At 52.6% G+C, this 27732-nt stretch overlaps 1 long non-coding RNA gene across 1 annotated transcript in view; it reads right to left on the reverse strand.

Moving 5' to 3' along the window:
• The window catches only part of LOC115062701, a 22936-nt gene extending 978 nt beyond the window's left edge, over positions 1-21958 (reverse strand). The window contains exons 1-2 of the long non-coding RNA XR_003842640.1: positions 21633-21958; positions 404-557 (exon numbers count right to left, since the gene is read on the reverse strand). This is a non-coding gene — a long non-coding RNA (uncharacterized LOC115062701). The remainder of the gene's footprint in view (positions 1-403; positions 558-21632) is intronic.
• Positions 21959-27732: the final 5774 nt, after the last annotated feature.

The raw sequence follows: 27732 nt of genomic DNA on the forward strand, positions 1-27732 counted from the left end.
AGACACTCCAGAAGAGGGCGTCAGATCTTGTTACGGATGGTTATGAGCCACCATGTGGTTGCTGGGATTTGAACTCCGGACCTTTGGAAGAGCAGTCAGGTGCTCTTACCCACTGAGCCATCTCGCCAGCCCTGGTGTTATGTTTTTAAGACAGGGTCCCCCATATCCCAGGACAGCTTCCTCAATCTCGATCTGTAGTTGAGGATGACCTTGAACTGCTGATACCCGTGGAGCCACATCCTGAGTTCTTGCATAGGTGTGAGCTACCATCAGGCCTGGTTTATACAGTGCTGGGGACTAAATCCAGACTTTCAAGGCTGAAGCGTCTATAGCCATATTGAGTCTTTACATTTGTGCTTAAATCTGTATTCTTTAAAAAGGATCCATCTTCACGTTCCCTTACCTTTCTTTCCTGTGGTCCACATGTTGCTCCCTGCTCTTCTTCCAATCTTTCCCTTCCAATTCCCACACCTGGGTCACCTCTGGGTCTGTCCTCTGAGATCTTTGCTATGAATAGGGTGATGTTTGTTTCAGCCACGAAGCCTTAGCTGGAAAAGCTGTTCAACAAAGAGGGGTTACGTGGCACACCTTGTGCTAGGACCGTCACCACCCTGTTCTCAAGACTTGCCTTTCCAGGCTCTTCAGCCAGCATTTACACTCTGTCTGTCAGAGCTGAACACCGTCAGGAGTACCACATCATCACCTTCTTGTGACAGTTCTCACAGGGCCTGTGCATCTCTACCCGAGTCACATGTGGTTCCAGGGCACTCCTGTGTACTGCTCTGGCCTCTTGTTTGTATAGCTTCCTTCTCTCTATCCTCTGCTAATTGCATACACCTCAGTACCCTTGAACGTCAACCTCTGCTTCCTGAATCCACTAAGACCCCTGTGTTGTCCTGGCCTCCACAGCACTCAGCAGGGGCCTGAGAACCTTCTCCAGACAGAGCCTAGGGCAAGGGAGCCCCTATGGGCATGTACCCAGTGAGCTCCCCCTCCCATGAGGCCCCACCTCCCAGTAGTGCCATCACAGCGCAGATTACTCTGTGGATCTAGGTTCTGAGTGAGTCAGAACCCCCAATGTCCTGGCATCTCTCAAGGATCTTTCAGGAGCCATGCCACATCCAAGCCAACGTGTGCAGAAGTGCAGCTGAGCAGCTGTCTTTGTCTGACGTCTGTTATTCTAATTGTGGCCAGAAGCAGTCTCACCATCTACTTCCTTCCATAACTTTCTGTCTTTCCGTCTGTGGTGGGATTCCTCCACTACCCTGGGCCTGCTAGAGCCTTTTCCACGTCCTGCCCCAGGACCATTTTGATGCTATGCGGTTGGGTACAGTTGAGGGTCTCTTGCAGGGGCAATGAGCCCGCCAATAGTCCACAGGTACCTAAAGCTAGCACCTTGTTTGAGGGAGGTGCCCAGGCTCTCACGGAACTCCACGGGCACCTTGGAGGTGTGTTTTAGAGACATGGCTTTAGTTTAGAGATGGCCACTCTTCCCAACCCCCGCTTACTTTCTGTTGGGCACAGTGGGCATCTAGAATATGAATATGAATATATCCCATATTCATATTCGGATGCCACAGTCCCAGAAATGGGTCCATTTGCCAGGCAGGGCTGAGCAGAAGTTAGTATGTGCAGGCCCACACAGGCACATCTGTGTGCGTAGACACACAAGTGACTTGCGTGTCTGCTTTGGAATTTGTTCAGTATTTAACAGAATGCCCTTAAACATCAACAGTGGTTCAGGCTCTAGGAATGAGGAAAAAAAAAACCACTCGGCCCTGGAAAATCTATGAGCCTGGAATAAAAGTGTATGGGGGAGCGGGGGAGGTCAGAGAAGCAGGCTAGCGATGTCTTCTGAGAAGCCTGTGCATGCGGCACGAGCTTGGACAGCCTCAGCCCGCCTGGAGCAAGCCTGCAAGCCCCCCTGGGAGGCACCAAGCAAGTCACGAGGAAGAGGACTGGGAAGGAGGATGTGTGCAAGGACTGGAGGTCTCCAAAGGCTGGAGCTAGGAGCACCTCACAAACACTAGGGATGAGGGATGGGGCCCAGAGTGCTGTCACAGGACGGTGGGTGTGAACTGAATGTCAGCGAGGCTTTAAGTTAGTCACTGTGCTAAGTTCCACTGTGGCCACTGTCAGGTGGGTGGGCTGCGGAGAAGAGGACCCGAGCGGCAAGCAGGACAAATGGGGACAGGCCAGGGATGACAAGAGAGGAAGTGCGAGGCTCAGGGCATGCAGACCAACTTCTGGAGTTCGAGCCTCCATCTCCAAGGAAGGAGCAGAGCCAAGAGCACCACTTCTTCACTTGTGGCAGGTGACAGTTGCTGTGTGCAAGTGACTTCTCTGTGCCTGTCGGATACTCGGCTCTTGTCAAGTGCCTGAGGACACGGGAGCTCACGGGAAAGGGTCAGTGCCTGCCTAGCGTCACAGGATGCACACAGGATATAGAGCCAGATTTCAGGCTTGACTGCAAGCGAGTGCCCTAACATATACAATCTCCCTGGGGTCCATCTGCAGGGCAAGGCTGAGCAGAAGTTAGTACATGCAGGTTCACATAGGCACATCCGTGTGCGTAGACACACAGATGACTTGCGCTTACACGTGTGTGCCTGAGCACAGATCGCGTATACATGTGTACAAGCTTACACATACAGCATGCTCACACACACCCTCACACGTTCAGGCCTGTGAATGCTTACACCCAGTGCAAGGGTGGGGTGGAGGATTCTCTCTGGAGAGTCCCTTATCAGTGGTGATTCGGGGGATCACCCTCTTCCTTGGGCCAGCAGGTGGGTGCTGGTGGGAAGGCAGGGAAGGATGGCAATGCATTTCGTCAGCACCAGTCTTTTAGGTGTGGGTACCACATACAGGTGCCAGTCAGGTCCGGCCTCCTGTCAGGACTAGAGTCTATCTCAGGAACCCATGAAGGACCCTACAAGATGAGGTACCAGGGTTCCCAAGACACACGGCGCAAAGCCACTATTCCTCAGCCATGCTGCAAGAGGGCTGTGCTCACAGGAGGTCAAAATTATGCTGTGACTCTGCACACCTCCATGTTCAGGCCTTGAGAGAGCAGCCATGTCTCTGGTCATGACTCATGGGGCTTCCAGCTGCTTTCTCTCCCTCACCCTTGCCTCTCCTCACAGCCTGCAGGCACAAAGGAGTCCCTCCAGTGCACCCATGAGCCATGGCTCCCTTTGCCCATTCCTGGTCTCCCTTACCATCTGCCCCTCGTTCCCTTTCCCTCCCCCATCACCTCCCCCCTCCCCGGAGCAGCAAGAGAAATGAAAGTCTAGATCTTCTCTTGGTGATAATTATTGAAAAGTTCAGTCAGAGACAGACAGCGACGCTGCGAGCGGGCGAGCGGGCGAGCGGTGAGGGGGGCACACATTAAAATGCGCACACACAGCTTGCCTTGCAACAGATGTTGGCATAATTAGAGGGAAAAAAATTATGAAATTAATTTGTGGTTCAATGTAAATTTCACCAATGTGTGTGGGGGGAGCTGGGCTGTCGCCACCTCCTGTGGGCACACAGGCGTGCCCACATACCTGACATGCCCACATGCATACATGAGCACGCGGACACCACACACACACACACACACACACACACACCTGAGTATGCAGACCCCAAATTCCAGGGGAGTGGCAGTTATCAAGCCTCAGGGGAAAAATGGATATGAAAAATAGAAAAATAGGAAGGAAGGGACCAGAGAGAGGATCGTCCTGTCAGATTCAGCCACTGGGATTGAGGAAGACGCTTCCTCCCCTACTGAAGGAGAAGAGACTCAATGGAGATAGCACAGCTAGTGGAGCTGGGAGGTCCTTGGGCATCACAAGGGCTGGAGTCTCACAGTTATCTATACCAAAAGCTGCAGCTGGAGTTTCACCAGTGTATTCTCCACTGTGTGCTGGGCCTGTCCTCGGCTCAGCCCCCGGCTGTATATGATCAGAAAGGAGAGAGAGAGAGAGAGAGAGAGAGAGAGAGAGAGAGAGAGAGAGAGAGAGAGAGAGAGAGAGAGAGAGAGAGAGAGATACTGGGTGGTGGTGGCTCACACCTTTAATCCCAGCACTTGGGAGGCAGAGGCAGGCCGATTTCTGAGTTCAAGGCCAGCCTGGTCTACAAAGTGAGTTCCAGGGCTATACAGAGAAACCTGTTTTTAAAAAAAGAAGAAAAGAAAAGAAAAGAAAAAGAAAGAAAGAAAGAAAGAAAGAAAGAAAGAAAGAAAGAAAGAAAGAAAGAAAGAAAGAAAGGAGAGAGAGAAAACATTCTGGGGATGGCGACTAGGGAACAGGCAGGACCTAGTGACAAAGTGGGGTGAGGGTAGGTCCTTGGAGGGAGGACCAGAATGCATAGCTTGGCTTGTCAGAGGTCCTTAGGGGTAGGTCCCCAGCTGAGATGTGTGTTTAGAGCACTGTCTTCTATTCCCACTCCCGGGGACCTCCCGTGAGCCTGCAGGGTCCCTGAGCAGGCAGGGCCACAGAGACACTAGTCACTGCTTCATAGAGACCACACACAGGCAACCCTGCCCGGCTGGGACCAGCTCCTTTCTTCTGTTTCAGTGACCGTGTGACCTGCCGGTTTTTAATTATTATACCTTCCCAGGGAGGATCATGGCTGGGTTCCCCATCTGTCAACCTGGGCTGGTCAGACAGTATCTCTGAAGGTTTCTGCCCTACATGGGCCTCCACCAGGGTCACCTTCCTTGTCTGGAACAATGTCAGCTCAGCCGACTCCCTGTACTCCCAGACTCAGCTTTCAGACTTCAACATCTGCACAGTGCTGGGCTCCAGCACAGTCCCTGCCCGTCCTGCTTGGTGCGTCTTCCCCTAAAGCCCTTCCCTCCCTCTATCTGTCCAGGATGAAAGTGGTTTCCCATCTGTTCCTCTTCTGCGTCCTTCAGCAGCCATACCTATGAGGAGCACACTACATGTTTGTCTCTCCAGCCATGTGGGCTATGGGGTCTGTGTCTCTTACTGTTGCTCTCCTGTCCCCCTCCCCCATGCTAACTGCACCTTGCAGCTCCCCAGATGTGACCTCAAAAGAAAGAGGGTTCTCGTGCCCAGGCAGGCAGACTCCTCACCCCGTGTCCCCTCAGGGCCACTCCTCTTGAGGCAGCCTCCACAATCAACATGCTGCCTCTGTCTTCCAGGAAACCCTCCCTGACCTCCCCCTGCAGAGCAGGGTGCACGCAGCCGCACTGTGCTGTGATACCTTATCAGCAAGGTTTGTGCGGCTGGCGCCACCTTCTTCCACAGAGGCCACAGTCTGTAGACCTCCTCCTGGCACAGTTGCTGCTGGCACAGAAAGATCTGTTGACAAGTCTGGTCCCACCAAGGGAGTTGGGGAGATAGGAGAGGCCAAGTCAGGGCTGTCAGAAGTCTGAATGTAGCAGTCAAACAGCTAAGGGGAGCGGTGGCAGGCACTGTCACCTCTGCTGTACCAGGCAGTGGCTCAGACCCAGGGAGACCTGTTTGTGCTCCACACATGGTCTTAGGGTCGCAGAGACATTTAGGAGTAGCTTCAACACAAATTGGAATGGAGGGATGGATGTCATTTATTCTTAGTGTACATGTGTGAGCAAGTGTGTATATATGTGTGTGTGTGTGCGTGTATGCATGTGAACATGTGTGCATGTGTATGTGTCTGTGTGTGCGTGTGTGTATGTGTGTGTGCATGCATGTGAGCATGTATGTGTGTGTGTGTATGTGGGTGTATATATGTGTGCATGTGCATGTATGGGTGTATGTGTGGGGGTGGGTGGGTGTGTATACATGTCTGTGTGCATGTGCATGTATGTGTGTGTGTCTGTGTGCATGGGTGTGGGGTGTGTATATGTGTCTGTGTACATGTGCATGTGTGTATATGTGTGTGTGCATGTGTGTGCATGCATGTGAGCATGTATGTGTGTATACAGGTGTGTATATGTGTGTGCATGTGCATGTATGGGTGTGTGCATGTATGTGGGTGTATATATGTGTCTATGTGCATGTGCATGTATGTGTGTACGTGCGCACATGTGCATGTGGGTGTGCACATGCTACCAAGTACATGTGGAAGTGGGAGGATAACGTGTATGAATCAGTTGTCTTCTACCATGTGGGTCCCAGGGATCAAACTCAGATCGTCACACTTAGTGGCAAGCATCTTTTACCCTCTGAGCCATCCTGCAGGCCCCGAGAGCAGGGGATTTAAGTGTGACCTGCGGCGCCCTCAGGCTCAGGCACGGACAAGGTGCTAAGAGGTTCCAAATGATCATGTCAGGGTCACGAGACCTGTGGTGCTGAAGCAAGGCTGATCTAGGCTTGCTGCGCCACAATGGCGTCTGGTCAGCTGCCTCTGTGGATGAGGGCAGGGCATGGCTAATCAGACTGAGGTGGAGGGCCACAGCCTGTTTCTGGACCTCTCCAAGGTACTGAAACAAGTGCCAGGCGAGGCTACTGAGTTGTGGCAGGTGCCGGGGCCTGGGAGCTCTGCTAGGCTTCCCCTCACCCCATCCGAGCCTACGGTGCTGATGACTTACAGTTTCTGATACTTGAAATGTGTGAGGTGAGGCCTTGGGGTGACAGCCTTCATCCCTGCACTGCTGTGTGTCTTGGTCTGATTGTCCATTCCTCCTCTGACCAGGTGCAATGTGTCACCTGCCCTCGTAGGGTGCTGCAGATCTGGGTTCAGGCTGCTGGACCATGGGGGTGGAGGGAGCCATGCTTGCCACTGCCTTCCTGTTTATTTCAGTAACTGCTATTTCAAGCACTCTAAACTTACATTCTCATGTACAGCCAAAATGAGGAGTATTTGGGGAAACTGAGGCTGGGTGAATCCACACATCCCTCAGGAAAACCCTCAATATGTAAGTGTGCAAGTATCTGAGGCACACAAGGAGAAGGTCACTGCCGAGTGAGAGACAGCGTAAGTGGGCACCCACGGCCCAGCGAGGGTAGCATAGCGACTGTAGAATGGATACAACCAGCAGTCACAGGTTAGTGTGTGGCCTGCCCGAGGGACAGGGCGTGCCCCGTGCTGGTGTGGTGTGAAGACGCGTGTGTTTCAGGGGTTGTTTCAGGCAGCCCCCACAAGATCCACTCCCCAGCTCATTAAGGCTCTCCCATTATTCTGACATTTGTGCACATCACGTACCGGCAAGAAGTAATTTACTTAGAAGAAATTAAAAGTTCATTTTAATTGAGCGCACACTGCAGTATGCAAATGCACAGCACATTATGTACACTGATGCAGAGACAAAGCCATCATCAGCGTTTAACCCTCTGTGTGCTGGACTCCTCTGCTCCAAGAAGGGGGCTCCGGGCCTTGGGAGGGCCTCCTCGTCCACCAGCAAGAGGGATCCTCAATGCTTAGAGTCTACTGAAATCTCCGCATGGAAACACTGCCTATGCTCTGGACGTGGGGTGGGGGGTAGGGGGGCAGACTGCAGGTTCGGCCCAAGCCAGGTCCAGCCCACAGCCTTAATTGATGAAGTCTCAATGAGACCGTAGGTTCTGGTGGGGATAGGTGTATACATGCCTACAGTGGCCCAGGACAGGACCAGGGCCACTGTGCAGGCTACCTCTCTGAGCCTGACCCATGGTGGATAGGCAAGGTGCCAGATCTGTGGTGGGGCCTGGTATCTACCTCCTGTAAGAGGAGGGCTACAGCAACTACCATCCTCCCAGGATCCATGTGCTTCCCAACAGCCCACAGCAGAGGTGATGATGGGTAATGGCCCCACAGCAGAACTGGTCTCCTCTTTGAGTTTAAGACCCAGTGCATTCCATGCACCAAGACTGTGTGTGTCCCATCCACTCTTCTTTCAGAAGAAGCAGAAGGTGCACTTCCTGGAGAGGTTCTGAGAGGTGGGGCTGGAGTCCTGCCCAGCTCCTGGAGTCCAGACCCTACACTGAAGGTCTTAGAGACAGGGGGGGGGGGGGAAAAGGGGGGGGGGGGGGGGGGGGGGGGGGGGGGGGGGGGGGGGGGGGGGGGGGGGGGGGGGGGGGGGGGGGGAGGGACGGGGGGAGACCAGAGACAGAGAAAGAGACAGAGACGAAGACAGAGACTGGGATTTCTCTTGACCCTGTCATTACCTTCTCAAAGGGGTTCTTGCAGAGAGCTGTCAAGTAGGTAAAGAACCCCTGAGGGTCAGCCAGCCTGACCACGGGCATAACGCCTGGATGTGTGCCTAGGTCTCAGGGGTCTCCTCACCTCATCTAGGGATGGGCAATACTTGGCCCCTCGAGATTTCTGTGTGGCACAGCCCAGGCAGCAGGTGTCCAGGGTGGGTCTCTGCCTTCCCACAGCTTCTGCCGGCCACCCCCGTCCCTGTCCCTTTACTCTCTGGTTATTCTCTATTGGGTAGCAGGGAACACCTGTTCTACATAGCCAGCCCACTCCAGGACAGAGCAGAAGGCCAACTCCCACCTGGCCTCCCTGAAGGAGTAGATTGGTTGGGGGGTGGGGGCGGGGTCAGGGGATGGGGGCGGGGCAGGATTCCCACCGGAGCCAAGGCTGGTCCCTAGGTTGTTGTTTTCACGTTGGATTTTTTGCTACCTGTCAGACCTGAGATTTTTAATGACAGTGAAATGAAACTGCTTCACAGATGTGAGGTGACAGGCAGCTGCAGGAGGCAGACAAATTACCTCCAGACCCAGCCCACAACGCCCACGCAGCCACACAAAGGAAGCCAGCCTGCCTCACTCAGATGAGCAGAAGCAGCAGGGGGCCTGAGAAGCGGTTCCAGCTTCCCCCAAGGCTCCTGCCCTGCCACGGGGCAGCGCCTGCCCCCCCTATACAATAAGGGCGGCCTGGCTACAGCCTTCTGGCCCTGGCCCTCAGAGTTCAAATACACAACTAGGTTCTCTCCTAGACACAGCGGTGTCTCCTTCCTAAAGATCAGCTCCCCATCCGTTATCCATTCGTCCCATTCGTCTCAGGAGTCCCCGCTGAGCATCTGCTACAGTGGGAGAAAGAAGGGCCCTAGAAACCCTAGGGATTTGAGGTTTAGAGTGAAAAACGGAGAGCCAGAGAATAGGAAATCTCTGGGAGAGAGGGGGACCACAGATGGAAGGAGGCTGGAGAGGACAGCTGGAACCAACTTTCTCTCAGCTGGGCTTGGCTAGGTGTGAGGTGTGGAGGGAGCTCCTTTTGCCCCACCGTAGCCCTGAGAACCTAGGTGGTTGAGAACTTCGGCGGAGAGGCCCATGGAGGGAGTCTGGACTCTGGGCCTGCGTTGACTGTGCACCTGCACATTGGGCCTCTGCTCTTTCATTGCCAAAGAAGGCCTCAGACTTTTTAGTTCATTGGCCTTGCCTCTTCCTATGCAGGAGGCCCCAGGGAGTCATGGGAGAAGAGATGAGGTCCTGGCCACAGGATTGGGGGGGCGCAGTCCATTCCTCACCTTTACCTAACAGAATAGCAACTGTGACCCCCCCAGATGGAACTGGTCCCCCACTTACTCTCTGGACCACCTCCCTCCCCAGGTAGTAGGAGTTTACTCCTGTGCTCTCTGGGCTCTGAGGTGTGTCCCTAGGGTCTTCCAGCACTTTCAGATCTTCATCCTGTAAGACTACCCCCTCCACACACGCGGAGAGAGTGTTCTGGTAGCTATGTGGCATATATATATATATATATATATATATATATATATATATATATATATATATATTTAAACCACCATGTGGTTGCTGGGATATGAACTCAGGACCTTCGGAAGAGCAGTCAGTGCTCTTAACCACTGAGTCATCTCTCCAGCATCTATGTGGCTTTATGTGAGCTACTGAACCCTGTGTGCCTTTTCTTCTGGTGTCAGGGGCACACAGCTGGGCTTGCCCAAACCACAAGAGGTTCAGCCTTGCCTCCAGCCCTCTAAGCCTGTGAGCCCAGCTGAGTCAGGGCTCTGATTCCTTGTACAGGGACCAGGAGTATCTTCAACACCATTCCTTCCTCCTGCAGGGACCTGTTCATGTCCACAACCCCAGAAGTCCCTCACTCAGGGCCCCTCTGTCATGGCCAGTCGTTTCCCCATTCTCTGTCTCATTTCACCTTTAGTTACTCTGTCCTACCCCAAATAGGTTTCTGGAAAGCTAGCACAGGTCTGCTCTGGGGTGTTCCTATCACCCCGCTTCATTGACCTTGGTCATTCCCCTTGAGTGGCTCGGCCTCCACTCTGTTCATTAAGACCCTGACTCTGCAGATAAATGATAGGGTACTCACAGCCCTCAGACCCATCAAGCTGAACGTGTGCATCAGTTCTTCTGGGCGTTGGTCTCACTGAGCATGTGCCAAGTGTCAGGCTCAGGACAGGGTCCTCTGGTGTTCACCATGGGTCACAGTGCACATAGGTGGACCGAAGGCACTAAGAAGAATTCCCATGATTCAGTGATGGCGAGCAGCTTGCCTCTGGGCCTCTGGGCAGCTGATATTGCAATGAAGAATTGACTCCTGGCTTGTGACTGTCAATGCCAAGGCCATGTGGGCTCTGTGGGAACTTGCATGAAATCCATGTGGCTCTGTGGAACTTCCCCGAGGTCCATGTGACTCTGTGGGACTTACATGAGGTATATGTGGCTCTGTGGGACTTGCATGGGCTATATGTGGCTCTGTGGGACTTGTATGGGTATATGTGACTCTGTGGGACTTGTATGGGGTATATGTGGCTCTGTGGGACTTGTATGAGGTATATATGGCTCTGTGGGACTTGCATGAGTTATATGTGGCTCTGTGGGACTTACATGGGGTATATGTGGCTCTGTAGGACTTGCATGGGGTATATGTGGCTCTGTGGGACTTACATGGGGTATATGTGGCTCAGTGGGACTTACATGGGGTATATGTGGCTCTATAGGACTTGCATGGGGTATATGTGGCTCTGTGGGACTTACATGGGGTATATGTGACTCTGTAGGACTTGCATGGGGTATATGTGGCTCTGTGGGACTTACATGGGGTATATGTGGCTCAGTGGGACTTACATGGGGTATATGTGGCTCTGTGGAACTTGCATGGGGTATACATGTCTCTGTGGAACTTGCATGAAATCTATGTGGCTTTGTGGAACTTCCCTGGGGTCCACGTGGTTCTGTGGGACTTGCATGGGGTTCATGTGGCTCTGTGGGAACTTTCGTGGGGCCCTTGTCTAGAGAGGACCTTAGTAAGGGAACGTCTTGCTATTCATCTATTCCATGTGGCCAAAAGACTTCAACTATGGCTCCCTAGAACTCTGGATTCCAAGAGTCTTGATTTCTGTTCCTAGACCTTGGCCTTCTGTCTCCCCTGGGTGCTCAGGACCCTAGCAGCCCTCTGCATGACCTGTCCTGATGGGCCTTAACCTGCCTCCAGCAAAGCTTTCCTGTTCTAAAGAAACAGAAACATATGGAACCCTCGTCCAGTACTCAGAACTGCCACAGCTTGGTCCTCTCTGAAGTCACCAAGCACAGCATGGACCGTCATTTCTGCACGGTGGAAACACAGTCCCAGTGAGAACCAGAATCACCAGCAATCACTGGACCCAGCAGCATACAAGGTAAGGGGGGGTGGGTCTGGCTGTGCTTAGGACACACACTTCTCTTTCACCTAACACTACACTGTCCCTAAATGTGGGACACAGTGAACAATTGTGGGCTGAATAAGCAAACAGATAAAGCCAGTGGAGTAGGCAAAGGGACCTAGATGCCTGACTTCTAATAGTTTCATGTGAAGACCAGCTAAGGAAGGAGTACTTGGGGCCATCTGTGGGTCCCCATACAGTCTAATATTGAAGTAGGTAGACACACGGCCTCGCAAAGCCAGGGATAGCTAGATGAACCCAGTAGTGTGTGTGTGGCACTCTGGAGTGATCCCACAGAGCTTAGGTGGTCTGGTTTAAGTAGGTAGGGTCTTTGGGGAGGGCTAGCTGCGCCCCCACTCCCTCCCTGCTGGAGTCTCCAGATTGAGAGTGGAAAGAGTTAAGTCCTCTGTGAGCAACTGCGAGAAGAAAGTGGTAAACAATTTTTCTCTCCCTCGGCTAAATTAATATGCAAATTCCTAAGCCCCCTCCACTGGCGTCCCCTGCCTTGAAATTAGCGAGGTAGAATGCTTGGGCTAATTATGCATTCAAACGAGCAGGCTGCGTTCTTGCGGCGCTAAGAGGATGCGGAAAATGATTGTGAGAAGATGGAATTGACATTCGAGCGGGTCCTTCTGGGACATCTGGAAGTGCTCTGGCGTGCACAGCAGATGTAACCAAGCAGTGACCGACCGCCAGCCACCCCTGGTCTGGAGGTGGGTTAGGAGGCCAGGGACTGCTTTGCACTGAGCTCTTTGGGGAGAGCAGAGACCATGCCTAGCCATCCACTCTCCAATTATTCACCAGCTAAGCACCTTTATCCCTGCCCTGACAAAAAAGACCCCCCACCCCCCACACACACAGGCCTTCTGCATTGCTGGTGCCCACAGCCAGTACCACAGGGAAAGACGCCACATAGAGAACTGCCAGCAGTGCCCAGCTATAGAGAGAAGGGTGAGGTGTCTCTCAAGCCCCTTCTGGTAGAGCCCTGAGGGTCACAGAGGAGCCCCGTGCAGGGCAGATGATGGCTGAGCATATGGAACACACACTTCAATGTATCTCAGTCACAGCATCTACCGTCCAGATGTGTCATGTTGCCACGATAGGTAAATATTCATCTGAAGTGGAGTTTCTCAGAAAAGTGGGAGTTTGAGTACCAGGAAGAAACAAAAAAATAGAAGCTGTCGGGTGCCAGCGATGCATAGGGATAGTAGGGGAGCTGGCTCAGGACCCCTCTGGAAGCCGAAGATGGATCCTAGACCTGGAACTCTTCATTCCTTGATGAAGTCTACCCTCCCTGACTACCAGCCCCAGGCTCCAAACCTATATCTCTGCCATATACAGGCTCACCGCCCCTTCTTGCCTTGGTTTTAGGATCATGGAAGCATGTCTTGGCCCACCATTTTCTCTGGTTCTATCTCAGTGCCCTGGCTGCTGGTCTCAGCAATACTGACTGCCCGAGTCCAAGCATGGTTTTTTTCCCAAAGTGTCCTGACCGCTTTTCTTGTGAGGATTCACAATAGCCGTTCAATGAACATGGAGCCTAGATGTTTACTGCTCCAAGAGTCTGCGTGGTCCCTTTCCCTCTATCTGTACATTTCTGCAGAAAACCTGTCCTGTAATCTGAACAGCAACCATGGTCCCAGGCCGTTACCTCAACATACTTAAACATCTGCCAGTCGGGAAGCTGGAGGAAGGATCGGTGAGACTGCCCTTGATCTGCTGGACACACTGAAAGTTGTGAAGCTACAAAAGAGGAAGCTCCCTGCTGACACATAGACCAAGCAGTGTGGGAGGTCCTGGAAGGATTCGGTGATCCAGATCCACTGACACTGCAAGCAATGCCACAGTCCTAATGTCCAATGACTGTCAAGCACCACAATCACTACGATGCAGACACCACCACCACCGTCATCGCCATCGCCATCGCCACCGCCACCGCTGCCGCCGCCACCGCCACCGCCACCGCTACCGCCACCGCCATTGCCATCGCCACCACCACCACCACCACCGTCATCGCCATCGCCACCACCACCACCACCGTCATCGCCATCGCCACCGCCATCAGGACAAGTTACAGTCATTATCACAAGCATCTCTGTCACCATCATGGCTAGCATCATCATCACCATCATCACCTTCGCAATGCCAACTTCCTACCAGAAGTTCAAATTATACTTTTATTGAATCCTTACTCACGCACGCATGCACACCGAATAAATAGTAAGTGTAAGTCTTCTGTCTACAGATAAAAAGACTGGCATTGCTAAAGGCAGAGACTGAGCTTGTCCCAGGTCTCCCCAGCACCGGTCTCCCAAGTTAAAAGCTCTCTTCACATCTGGCTTCTTCTCATCACTCAGCGCCATGCCTTCCGATTTAGGGATGAGAAACAAAGCAATGTGCATCCCAAAGGTGGAGGCTGCTGCTTTCTGCCTGGCAGCAGAGTTAGTGGTGTGCCAAATCCACAGCCCGAGGGACTTGAAACAGTGTGTGTTCTTACTTATCAGGATAACTAAGAATGATTTTGCAGTTACAGACACCCTTACCTCTGTCAGAATGTGCACAGAGGGCCAGAGGCAGCTGGGGGGTGGGGGGTGGACAGTGAGTCAGACTCGGCTGTAGTGTTGTCTTATACAGGGAACCTCTCCAAGAGGCAGCAGGCTGTGGCCTCAGAGACCACCCAGGACCTGCAAGCTATCCCTGATCTTGGTTGGACAGGAATCCAGGCCTCGCCTCAACTCCCCTGGTGGAACAGGCTCAGAGGAGGTAAGAATGGCTAGTGGACAGTCACAAGTCACAGCCTCAGACCCAGAGCTGTGACCCAGCAAATAATCTCCCCTCTGCTGCCCTCGGCTTCCCTCTTAGACTACTCAAATGTTAGACAAGATACTTCCGAGACACTTGCCTGAAGTTCTCTAATTCTGAGTCCAGGCTCCTGTTGACGCCTTTGCCCATTGGTCCATCACTCTAGAAGTGTTCACAGGAAGCCCTCAGTGTCCAGCATGGGTCTCAAAAAACAGAGTCATACCTTGGGTTTCCAAGAGAAGACATGCATTCCAGCATGACCCTCCCGCTCACGGAGGAGAGAGGTGGGGACCTATAGCCAAAGCAAGACCGGGACTGGGGAAAAAAACCCCGAGACAGTGCCTGAGCTCTCTCTGTAGCACAGACAAATGAGCGCGCCACCCTCCCCCACCTGCCTTCCCACCTGTCCAGAGAGAGCAGCCCAGACTTCCAAATTCAGAAGGTACAAGGCAGGAGACAGCAAGTGGAAGCCCCGGACACCCCCCCTCCCCCAGGTCGGGTAGCGACAGGGGGATGGATGGGTGGTGTTAAATATTCATCAGCTGCAATGAAGTTACTGGAATTGCCCATTAAGATGTAACGTGCAATTTGCAGCTTTCTCCTAACACCCAGGGCAGACACTCGTCAGCCAGCGGGATGGATGGCAGGGGGGAGGGTGCCGGGGGGGGGGCGCAGAGGAAGATGAATCGCCAGGGAGATGGTGCATCTCAGAACGATCAATACAGACCGGCAGCTCCAAGCAGCCCGATAGGCGAGCAATAAGTAGAAGTAAATAGACAGGCAGATTAATTAGGCCCCTTGTGGGGAGGGGTGAGAGAGAGGCCTAGAGCACAATCAGACCGCAAGAAAACAGAAGGAGGCGTCTTGTGAGTCTGCTACAGTGGGCATCGGGAGCTCAGGCTCCCACTCGGACTGGCCCCAGATGTATTTGGACAACAGCTGGCCACGCAGTGACACCCCCCCCCCCCGCGCGTTCTGGAAGGCCAGCTACATGGAGCCTAGGTGGAACCTTTGACTCCTGTGGGCTAGGACCTCTGAAAGGGAAGAGACACATGGCTTCTCTTCTCACCACAAGGAGCCAGCTTCCTCCCTGGAGCACAGAGCTGTGGGAGTCTTGGGGTTCGGGGCGCTTTGTCCCTCTGATGGTGATGCATGGCCCCGCTAATTCGCTGTGTGCGAGGCTGTTAATTCTGGCGCAGCTGCTGCAGCCGCCCCTCCAGGCGCTCTGTAATGCTGGGCTGTGGAGCTTGCTGCAAATTAACACCATTTGTTCTGCGGAACATGTTTCATTTCTACACGACATGCATAGCTTATTACCTCGCTGGCAGCATGGGGAGAGTCAGCGGGGGCCAGGGAAGGGAGGGAAGATGTGGCCCAGACCCTCCCTGACTCCAACCCGTTCTCTCAAACCCGTTGCCTGAGTGGGGGAAGGGCGTTAGTCCTGGATTCTTGTCCATGAACTTCCAAGGGCTGGGAGTCCCTGTGGAGAGATCCAAGGGAAGGTAGGTTGACACTCCAGCTCCTGGTGGCTGGTCCCCAAAAGGAGGCCAGTGCTCCAGGTAAAGGGACCTAAGCTCTTCAATCCTGGCTCTGGCCCCAGGCAGCAATGTGGCCTCAGGAAAGCATCGGGCCTCTCTGAGCTGTTTCCTTTTTTAGCTCTGGAGGTGCTGAACTAGAATCCAGTAGCATGGCTCCTCGCTCTGCGGTCAGAGACAGTCAACCTGAGTCAGACAACTGGCAGAGACAAGGCCATCTGGAAGCAGATGTCCCCGGTGTCTCAGTGGACCTGCCAGGTTACTCCCATGGGATTAGCCCCCTGAGCCTGGTCAGAGCAGAGGACTTCTTGGGGCCCCTAGGCAGATGGGAAGAGAATATGAGTTTCCATTCAGCCTACTGTGGCTGTCAGTCAAGAACAGGAGCTCCAGAGTCTCACAGCCCCACAGTGGTGGCTAATGACATTTATTACCCTCTGGTAAAAGATCGAGTCCTGGCTTTGCCTTTTGGTTGACCAGGGAATCTTGGCAGCCCCCTGGATGGTATGGAGTCTTTGTAGAAGGTCTACTCAGGCCCTTTCCTTCTTCTCTGAAGATTCTCTCCAGGGGACAGTGTCTGACCCCTTCCCCGGCCACTGCCCCAAGACCTCCCTCCATCTCAATCAACCTTACCCTTCTTGAACCTTTGCCTATCTTTGCCCCCATATCCCAGGTCCCCAAGTACAGCAGTGTCCTGAGGGTCTCGGAGTAGCATTTTGTTGTACCAGCCCACAGGACAGCTGGATAGCCTCACGACTTACCCAGGGAAGGACCATGAGGCCAGGAGCCACACTCTAAAAGCCAGGAATCACGTTCCCAAGGACTTCGGGTCCTCTTTACTGTGACACGGATGCAAGAGACGCCGGTCCTTTGTGAAAGTAGCCGGACCGGCGACTCTTGCATCCGTGAGCATCTCCTAGGCCTCCATGAGAGTGACCCCAGGAAAGAGGGGAAAGAACGGGGTTGTCTAAACCCTACGAAGTCAGTGGCAGTGGCAGAATGACCCTGAGCACCACCAGCCACCATCATGAAGGGTGGGACTGGGGCAGACGCCAAGCCAAGGGCTCTCCCCTGAGTTTGTGACTGGGGTCATCATTACACACACAGGAAAACTTGACCCGAGGCTATCGATCGATCGATCGATCGATTGTGGGCCGTGATCACAGCATGTAACTCTTCCCCGGGGCCTCTCTCTCAGTCCCACCCATCTCTTCCCACTCAGAACCGTGATTGGAGAATCCTATCAAAGGCCACAACCAGATAGAACCAGTGATACTGAAGTCAGAGGCCATGGACGTATCTCCATGGCTCTGCGTAGACACTCAGCGGGCCACCCGCCACCTATGCTGAATGACGTGTGGGCACACTGTCTCCTCCTCAAGGAGCAAGAGCTGGCAGAGCCTTGACTTTGTGTGGGAACTTAAGCATGATGTTTGGTAAGGGGTTCCTGGAGCTGACAACCCATTTGAGGGGTTCCCCCCCCCCGCAGGCAGAACAACAGCGACCCTCAGGCGAGAACTGTGAAAAGGACAGTCCCCATAGACTCTGTAACTGGTGAGCTGTCTTGGGCCATTATTGAGGTTGGGTCAAGTGGATGACCTTCAGATGTCATAGGTGCCAGGGGCAAGGCCAGGAATATAGGCCAGACTCAGAGTTCTTTGTATGTACCCAGTGTAGCATTTCTTCTAGGCTCCGCCCCACAGTTACCTGGCAATAGCCAGGTGTGCCTGACTTACTATAAAAGGGGCTGCTTGCCGTTAATCCCAGCACCCGGGAGGCAGAGGCGGGCGGATTTCTGAGTTCGAGGCCAGCCTGATCTACAAAGTGAGTTCCAGGACAGCCAGGGCTATACAGAGAAACCCTGTCTCGAAAAACCAAAAAAAAAAAAAAAAAAAAAAAAAANCCNGNNGNTTNCCNCCNCTCTCTCTCTCTCTCTCTCTCTCTCTCTCTCTCTCTCTCCACCTTTCTCTGTCTCTACCACCCCTCAACTTCCCTCCCCATGTCCTTAATAAACTCTATTCTATACTATACCATCATGTAGCTGGTCCCTCGGGGGGAAGGGATGGCTCAGCATGGGCCCGCAGAGGGACCCTCTTCCCCCACACCATACCACACCTTTCCCAAACATATCCCTGGCTTCCTTTCTTTTTTGTAAAACACAACATCCAGGCATAGAGAAGACCAGGTACCCCATTTACCGTGAGAGTGACAACCCAGAGTTCCACCAGGCAGAGAGTTCCTGTGTGCTCAAATCCTGCAAGTTGAGGTTCTGGATTTATGAGGGACCCAGGTCTAGGGCCTGACAGAGCAGCTTAGCATAAGGGTAGAGGGACAAGGGACAGTTCCATCTGCTCCGATCATTGACTTTAGCAGAAGAGTCACAGACTGACCACAGGAACCTGCCCCAGTATAAGACTGGTATGTGGGCCTTGCTCACCTATGCCAATAGTTGGCCTGTGGACCCTAGGAAGTAACTAGCCCCAGTCCATGGCCTCCTGTCCTCCTTCTGCTTTCTGTCCACCATTTCCAGACCAGGTGGGACAGCTCTCCTTTGACTGCAGTAGCTACGCTTTCCTGAGGACCTTTGAGGGCTGCGGGGGAGTGTGACACCTAGAAGGCACAGCAGGTCTTCTGCTCCACATTGGCAAGGCCAGCCTCCATTTACAGAGCCTGTATCTGTATCGCAGAGGAGCCAGTGGATGGATGTCAGGAGTCAGGCTGGTCAGCCACTCCCAGCAGGAGGAATATGGGTGGGCCGCAGGTGCTTATTAGTGTGGGACAACAGAAGACACGCACAGCCCATCCTCCCTGGACTCACAGGATAGAGTGGGATGCTTCTTGGGGTGTCTGTCCCATGCAGAATGGCCTCTCCAGCCATTCAGAACCAAGACCATGGTGATACCTGTAGGTGCTGACCCTGGGCCCTGGGAGGGGGAGGTGTGGAGTCAGTGTAGTCCCCAGGGTAGGGTGAAAGATGAAGTCACAAGAGACCCTGACCCTGCTCAGGACAAGAGACAGATTCAGTTTAGAGCCCTAGGGGTGCTCCTAGTAGGTGCCTGCTCACCGTCAACATTGGGGGAGCGAGCTGCAGGGGGGAGGGGGTGCTCCCGGTGGTGGGGAAGCTGCAGGAGGTTTTCATGTCAAGAGGCAGATCAACTGCATGAATATTTCATTAGGGAGCAAACGTGAGGCCCAGGAACATCTGGTGGAGTCTCCAGGGAGTTGGGCCAGCACAGAAAGCAGGCACTGTGAAATTTGGGAGGCAGAGCGGGAAGCAAGAGCTGGGAGGCAGGTGGATACCAACTCTCTGCCTGCCTCCCCGGTCCTCCCGATCCTCCGGCACTGTGGAGCCCAGGACAAAAGGGAAGGTGGCTTCACAGCTCTTCAGCACCCAGAGGGGCCCCAGCCCGGTGGTCTTTTTATCTCTAGTAGCATCAACAACAGACTTGCTCTTCATGGGGAACTCAAGCCCCTATACCTACCCTCCAGGCCAAGCCACAGCAACTCTGGGTGGGAGGGTCCCCAGGGAACTTCCATACTGGAGACAAGCCAATACTCTCCAGAGGTGGATGTGACAGGCAGACGGGCATGCTACCTACACCAGCCTGGAGCTAGGGGAAGGCCCAGTGGGTGTCCAGGGTCTCTCTTGTAAAAAGCGTGTTTGTGTTGTGGACTAAGGCTGTGGGACAAGGACCATGGGGCCTCGGGGGGACAGCTAGGACAGCCTAAAGATCAGACCAGGGATTCTAAACCAGGCCAGCATGTTCCCATGCCAGGGGACGTAAGACCAATTACTACTTGGTGTCCTCAGCACCTGAGTGAACCCGGACTCAGCGAATAAAGTCTACACAGCCAGTTCTAACTCCTTCTGACTCCCGCTCATTCTACTATGTCCACCCGGTCCCCAGAGCCAGAGGCTCTACTCAGAGCATTATCAGCTAAGCGGGTCCTTGTCATCAGCCGGGCCCAGAGCTAGGTCAGACTTCTGAGAATTTCAGGCTCAGCATGGGTGATGTTGAGTCTGTGGCTTGGAGCCAGGAAGCCTGACTGGGTGTCCCTTTGAGTCCTCCCAGTGAGAACACAGGTTTGTCACCTTGCGTCCAGCTGACAATGAGCCCTCTGGCCCTGTGTGTACCATGACCGTGGTAGGTCTGTGCCTTCTCGCCTTAACGTTTCCAAATGCCCTGTGGCTACGCACTTATTCATCCTCAGCCCTGTGCAGAGACATACAGGGGACTAGCCCTTCCCAGGATTTTTAAAGGGAGCTCGATCCTCACAAAGCTTTAGCCAGAATCTGTCTAAAGGCTGTAGCCCACTGTGGCAGTGCCTCCCTGGGCTGTAAGGAGAGGTCTCTGGTTGGTTAAGCAGTATGCATGCCTGGTAGCCCTTTCCAACTGGGCTGCCCATGGGATATCTATAGCTTAGCCTTTGCTGGGCTCTGAGCCTTCAGTGGAAATTCTCTCTCTCCCTCCTTCCCAACTGCCGGTTCCAGTCCCTGTGCCTCTCAGTTTCTGGACCGTGCTCCTTGATGTCTTTACCTCAAGGCCCCTCCCCATTGCTTCTGGGGAGGCTCCTCTGCTCTGCTTGGCTCTCCCAACTACGCTCTCCACAGTCAGAAAGCCTCGACCAACCTGACCGCAGAGGAAGCTGGGCACCACGGGGTTAGCACCAAAGCTAATGTTTTGGCTTACCTGAGTGCCCAGACCTCGAGAGACACCTTTCTGGGATTAAAGTGACTTCCTAGAGCATTACACTGGAACAGAGTGGCCCCAGTGACAATATAACTCCACTGATCCTCTTGCTATCCCACCAGCCTGAGACGTGAATCCCGGAGCCCCATGCCAGCTTCTGCTGCTGATGGAGAAGAAGGAAAAGGAATGATGGGAGGGAAAAGGAAGAAATTGGATTTCTATGTTCTCCTGGGACCTCGCTTAAGGAAGGTTCCTGGGCACAAGGACAGTACCCATAGCTTTGCATGCCCCACACTGACCACCTGGGACCACCCATGCCATACCAGATAGAATGTTCCCATCCCTCAGCCCCACCCTCTTTGACCAGCCTATGACCACTAGGAAGGGAGTGAGCTTTGTCCTTGGAGCTGTTAAGGAAGCCCAGCCACTCGCTCCTCCCCTCCAGAGCACACCCCACCCGTGCCCTCAGCAGCTGGCTCCTTGGCACTGGCACCCGGATCCCTTTGACAGCATTTGGCTCCAGTCCCATTGATCTGCACACAGGCACCGAGGTGCCAAGCCTGGCTGTGGGTAAGGATGGGGGCTCTGGGAAAACTGAGAGAGTGCGGTGCTGGATGCTCCGGGACCCTCCAGCTTAGCCCCAGCCCACCCTAACCCACCTGCAAAAGGAAACAGATCTGTTCATGGTCAGGGGACCTGGCGTGATCAATGCAGAGAGGGTCATCCCTAGGAGGACGGACATCGGCAGAGATGATGCAGCCGCGGGACCACCATGGGGCGCGGCTGCTGTATTCACAATTCCAGATGGCCCACCCAGGCCAACCCACCCCACATCTTTAGAATACCCACGAAGCACACATAGGCAAGCAGCGGGCACCAAGACATATTAAGGGGCCCAGAGGTTACACAGAGATGCTCTGGACACTAGGCAGACAGACTCCCTCAGAACTGGCCCTTGGAAAGCTCCCTTGGCACGGCACCCGCACCCACATCCAACTCAGCCCCCACAGGTACTCCAAACACAGATACCAGCTGCCTATACTTTAGCGAGCCCCACCCCATCCTTACCTGTTCCGTGCCGGCCTTGGCTACATCCGCCCGCTCCCGGGCTGCCCTCTGTGCTGCAGTGCTGCCAACTGTCTTCTGCCTCCTAACATGGGCTGCCAGAGATCTGCCGTGGGTTTTGTTCGTGGGGTCTGGCGTTGTGCACCCGCTGGCGCTCGAGATGGCAAGCGTCCATTTTTCTCCACACCCGTCCCTCACCTCTGCAGCCTTCTTGTGCCTCCCGTGTCCCCACAGTGTCCGCTCTGAGGGACTTGGCACCGATAGAACCCGGCCCGCCTCTGCAGCTGAGGAAAGCCATGCTTCTTTTTTTCTGTATTTTAAACACACACACACACACACACACACACCACTCTCTCTCTCTCTCTCTCACACACACACACACACACACTCTCACACACACATGCCAAGCCCCCCCACCCCCGGCAACTCGCTTCCCTTCTGTCAGGAACAGACCCAGCCAAGAAAGCCCCTCGAAGGCGGGGGCAGAGCGGAGGGGCTTCGCATAGCTGGTGCAAACCCAGCCCCATGGTTCCGTCCCTTCCTGGCCCCAACACGCTGCCTCTTACGTAAACCACCAGGAAGGAATCAAAAGGAAACGCAAATCTGTGTCACATTTTGGAGCCTCCTGATTGGGTACACCTTGTAACTGGCTTGGTCTTTCCATGTATGCTCTGGTGTCAGCTGTCCCGAACCCTGCCTAGCCAGTCATCTTCTTCATCATTGTTTCGTAATGCTGGACACCCCAACTATGCTGTACCGACCTCATCCGGGCCCTGGTGCCCATTCCTAGAAAGATATTGATTTTTGAAACCAATTCTGGAGCCCACACTGAGGACTCGGATGTGGCCTGCTTGCTGGCCAAGCGTCAAGTAGCTAGCTACAGAACAGAGGTTGATGGAAGCGTCTAGTAGCTACAGGACAGAGGTTGATGGAAGCATCTAGTAGCTACAGGACAGAGGTTGTTGGGAGATTGATGGGTATTTTGGATGCGCCTTCAGGTCCTGAGCTAAGTAAGTCTGGAGAGACCAGAAGAGGTCCCCAAAGAACATGAGAGCCAAGACCAGCCCAAGGTTGGGGGCAGAAGACAGGAAAAGAGGAATGTGGTCAGACTCCAGCTGGCCAGTCTACCTGCAGCCCCTCCCCTTGGTCTACTCCACAGTCTTCTGTCTTCTCCAAGCCTTAGCTGCCTTGGGGATGCGTATCTGTTGACAAGGTTGGCTCTTTCACTTTAGACCAGGCTGTACCTGGTTTGTCTGGCCTTTTGCATTTTCAGGCATTATGTCGTTAGGGTTTGGGGGGACAATTTCCCTTTTCCCGCCATGCACTTTATTCTGGAGTAATTGACCTGACCTTAGCTTCAAACACCCTTGAAACACCCCTAAAATAAAGATCAGGAGCCATCCCCTCCTGGTTCACACCCACACCCCAAGTCTAAGTCCAACAAAGGTGCTCCAGTTCAAATAGGTACCAATCTTCAATAGCCCCGTATATGCCTGCAAGTTCCCCAAGCCCCTCAGCTTCCTGGAGTTTCCCCTGTCCTGTGACAGTGGCGTAGTCAGGATCTACCCTCCGTCGCTGGGCAGCCTAGAGAGTATGCAGTCTGTCCACCAGTGAGAATGCTGTGTACATTCAGAGCTAAATGGGAAAAGCGTCCCTATGACCTCCTACCTTACTTTATGGTATTAGCGGTTCCTGTTCCTTCGAATACCACAAAAACTAAGCAGCCACTGTAGTTGAATCTGCAACTGAATGTGCCTGTCCTGGGCAGGGCTGGGGGTCCCTGCTGTTGAAGTGGAAAACCAGACATTTAAGGAGACCTAGACTGAGATTGCTGGGGTGGTGGCACATGTCACCCCAAGACAGCCAAAGTATGAGGAGATAGGACACAGAGTGGGTACACCCTGCTTCAGCCATCTCTAGGAGGCTGGATCAAAGATGTCAGCCCTGAACCTGGGGCTCAGGAGACAGAGGGAGGATGGCTTACTGTCTAAGGAAAAAGGATCCAGACCTCAGGTACCACCTGCAGAAAGGCATCTCTCTGCCTTTGGAGGTCTCCTTGTCCAAGATTCCCGGACTGACCTGGTCATCATTCCTCTGGTACCTCAATGGCCTGCAAAGCCTGGGGCGTCTAGAGTTTGTAACCGGCAGCTTCTGAAGGTGCTTCCAGTCTGACATGGGCGTTCTTAAGGCCAGGAGAGTAAAGGAAACGATCCAACTGTGTCCTGGATCATTAAAGGGGACTGTTGCACCTAAGCCTGGACCAACATGGCTCCCAGAAAAGTGATCAAGGTAATGACATTGGGGAAGGACAGTGGAGGAGAGAGGGTCCAACCCTGATGGTGGCTGGTCTAGTTTCTATCCTATTCTATTCTATTCTATTCTATTCTATTCTATTCTATTCTATTCTATTCTACTCTGTTACTGCTGCAGACACTATGACCAAAAATAACCAAGGAGAAGAAAGGGTTTATTTGCTCTTACAACTCCCAGGTAATGGTCTATCTCAGAGAAGTCAGGATAGGAAACACAGAGAGATGCTGCTTCTTGCATCACTTCCTGGCTTGCTTCTAGGGTCATATTTGCCTAGTTTGTTTTTTGTTTAGCCCAAGACCACCTGCCCAGAGAATGGCTCTGCCTATAATGGGGTGGGCCTTCCTACCTCAGTTCCTCACAGACATGTCTAAGGGGCAGCTTGATCAAAGCAGTTCCTCAACTGAGGTTTCAACTTTCAGATAACTCTAGAGGATGCCAAGTTGACAATTAAAGCTAACCAGGATAGTGAGGGGCCATGGGACCACCTGGGATGTCCAAGTGGCCTTAGGTCTGCCCTGAGTCTGCCCTGGGTCCAAAGTTTATGGCTGGTCACTTATTCGTGTGCTTCTTTAGTTACCTCCAAGGTGGGTCTGTGGACTCACTTTCTGGAGGTAACTTTCTAAAATGTTCCACAGGAGGGCTGGCCCCGACAGCCCATTCATGTGACTGATTCATGTGATATGCGTGTGCAAGCCATGTGTGACCCACAGGTGTGGCCTCCATGCTCCTTTATGAAAATAGCTGTCCCACTACCCGTCTTGATTTGTCATCTGTTTGCCACAAACCTACCTAGCAGGCAAAATGGGTAGGTGTGAGGTCAGCCGTGTTACCACCTAGTTCTAGCCAGTCCAGTGCTTCTTAAGACAGCATCTTCTCTCTCTCACACTTATCTTCTTACTGGCCTTTGTTAATTTGCTGTTGACTTGTGAGGATTCCGTGTGTGCCACAGGCATTAGCATTGCCACACGAAACACGATTTCTGTTTTTCCCCTCTGCTGCCTTAGGGCAGTGGTTCCCCACCTTCCTAATGCTGTGACCCTTTGATACCGTTCCTCACACAGTGCTGATCCCCAACCATACATTATTTCACGGCTACTTCATAACTGTAATTTTGTTGCTGTTATGAATCGTAATGTAAATAGTTCTGGAGACAGGGGTGTGGTAAGGGGGTTGAGACCCACAGGTTGAGAACCAATGCCTTAGGCGGAGGCCGGCTCCTCTCCAGTGATGTTTTCTCCGGTCTCTGCTGCACAGCCTTGCCCACCTGAGCTAATGCAGGACCATCTGTGTTACCCCAAGCTCACGTGTTTCTCTATTGCAAACATTTCTAATCACAAAGGTGCTGTGCAGAACTCAGGTAAGGAATGATCCAGAATCACCCACTTGATTTTTCCTCCAGAGAGAAACTTCTCTCTTTGTTTCGGAACAAGAAAGAGCTCGAAGTCATTTCCGGCGTTTCCTCTGTCCTGTTTATCAGAAGGTCTCCCTCTGTCTGTCACCCTGCTCTTTGTTATTTTGTATCTCATTAATTTCATAGCAACACTGTAGGGTCAATTTGTTATTGTTTTCTTTCTTTCTCTCTCTCTTTCTTTCTTTCTTTCTTTCTTTCTTTCTTTCTTTCTTTCTTTCTTTCTTTCTTTCTTTCTTCCTTTCTTCCTTTCTTCCTTTCTTATATGTAAGTACACTGTAGCTGTCTTCAGACACTCCAGAAGAGGGCATCAGATTTCTTTGGTTGATTGTGAACCACCATGTGGTTGCTGGGATTTGAACCCAGGACCTATGGAAGAGCAGTCGGCGTTCTTAACCGCTGAGCCATCTCACCAGCCCTGTTATTGTTTTCTTAAGTGTCAGGTTTTATTACTGTGACAAATGGCCAAGAGCTGGCCGATGAGGATAAGTGTTTCATTTTGGCTCGCCTTTTTGGAGGTTCCTGACTATGGTGAGGCAGAATCATAGAATTGGTATGAGAAGGGCTGGGTCCTACTATCTCTTTCACAGGCACATCACCCAAAGACCCCCCCTCTAGTTCTCATCTCATAATGTTCTTACTACCTCCCCATTACCACCTTGGTAATACTGGGGACCAAGCCTTTAACACATGGGACTTGGGGGGTGGCATTGTGGTGCATCACACATTACATAAAACTTACACTGCCTTAAAGGTTTATAAGTGGTGAGGATGATATTGAGACATTCACATTGCTGTGTAACCATCACCCCTGATGACCTTTCTGAATCCCAGATCAAGCACACCATGAACCAGAGACCCCAGCCCCCCAGTCTCTGGGAACCATGCTGTTCTGTTGGGGGACCCAGTGTGTAAAGTCATACTGTACCTTTTTGTGACTGGCTTGTCTAGTATACCACTATACCTTCGGGTTGCCCCGCCTTAGAGAACATGTTAGAGTCATAGGAACATCTCAGAAGGGCCATTTCAAGCGTCTCTTTGGATGGTTTAGAACTTATGACTTGGTTTTAGGGGTGTCCTGACTGACATCTGAGGTACCCTGATGTCTGGGTTTGTCCGAAACTGTGGGATTTCTTCCTCTGAAAATTTGGTACACTTCTGTTCAAGCTTTGCTTATAGATTTCTGGAAGGTTCTGTGCCGTGCCGACTTGGTGTCTGCATACACTGTTGGGCTGGTGGGCTCTTAAGAGGGATGATAATGGGTGGCATGGATCCTGTTAGGACAAGAGCTGCCCAGAGCTATTTTAGGTACAGGTACGCACCCACAAATAAATGAATGTAATTGTAAAGTCTTTTGTTTGTTTGTTTGGTTGTTTTGTTTTGTTTTTTTTCGAGACAGGGTTTCTCTGTGCAGCCCTGGCTGTCCTGGAACTCACTCTGTAAACCAAACTGGCCTTGAACTCAGAAATCTGCCTGCCTCTGCCTCCCAAGTGCTGGGATTAAAGGTGTGCGCCACCACGCCTGGCTTCAATTGTAGTCTTAATGTACAACGCCATGTCTGTGGAGAGGGAGGGGAGAAAGGAGAGACACATATGGAGAGAATCTGGGTTGGAAACGTGGCCATTCTCCATATCCTCTTCCAAATTATCTGAAAGCTTGGAATTATGTCAACCCAAAAGTTAAAAATCAGAAGTAAATAGCCTCTCTCCTACAGGGCTCCTGGATGGCAGTGTACAAGGTCCCGGGACCTGCAGCAGCCTTGTCTGGATCATTCCTTACCTGCAACTACTCAGGAGGCTGAGGCAGGAGGATAGAGATTAAGGCCATCTTAGACTACAAAGTGAGTTTAGATCCAGCCTAGACAACCTCTGGAGGCCTTCTTCTCTCAAAATGAAAAAGAAAAGAATATTGTTCTGGTTAGTTTTTTTTTTTTTTTGCTTTGTTTTGTTTTGTAAACCTGACACAGAGCTAGGCTCACATGGGAAGAAGGAAACCTCACCTGAGGAAACACTTCCATCAGATCGGCCTGTAGGGAAGTCTGCGGGGCATTTTATTATTATTATTATTATTGATGTGGGAGAGTCCAGGCCACTGTGGGCAGGGCCACCCTTGGGCAGGTAGTCCTGGGTTGGACAAGAAAGCAGAATGTGCAAGCCATGGGGAGAAAGCCAATGAGCAGTGTTCCTTCAAGACTTCTGCTTCTGTTCTTGCCTTCAGGTTTCTGTCTTAGGTTCCTGCCCTAGCTTTCTTCATATTGGATTACAAATTAAGCTGAAATAGATCTGTTCTCCCCAAGTTGTTGTTAGTACTGGTGTTTATCACAGGAACAGAAGGCAAACCGAGAAAGGAGTCCTGGTCCCAGTTCCTCTGTGCATGCATGCA

This window comes from Mus pahari, chromosome 20, assembly GCF_900095145.1.
Source record: "Mus pahari chromosome 20, PAHARI_EIJ_v1.1, whole genome shotgun sequence".
NCBI classification, from domain to species: Eukaryota; Metazoa; Chordata; class Mammalia; order Rodentia; family Muridae; genus Mus; species Mus pahari.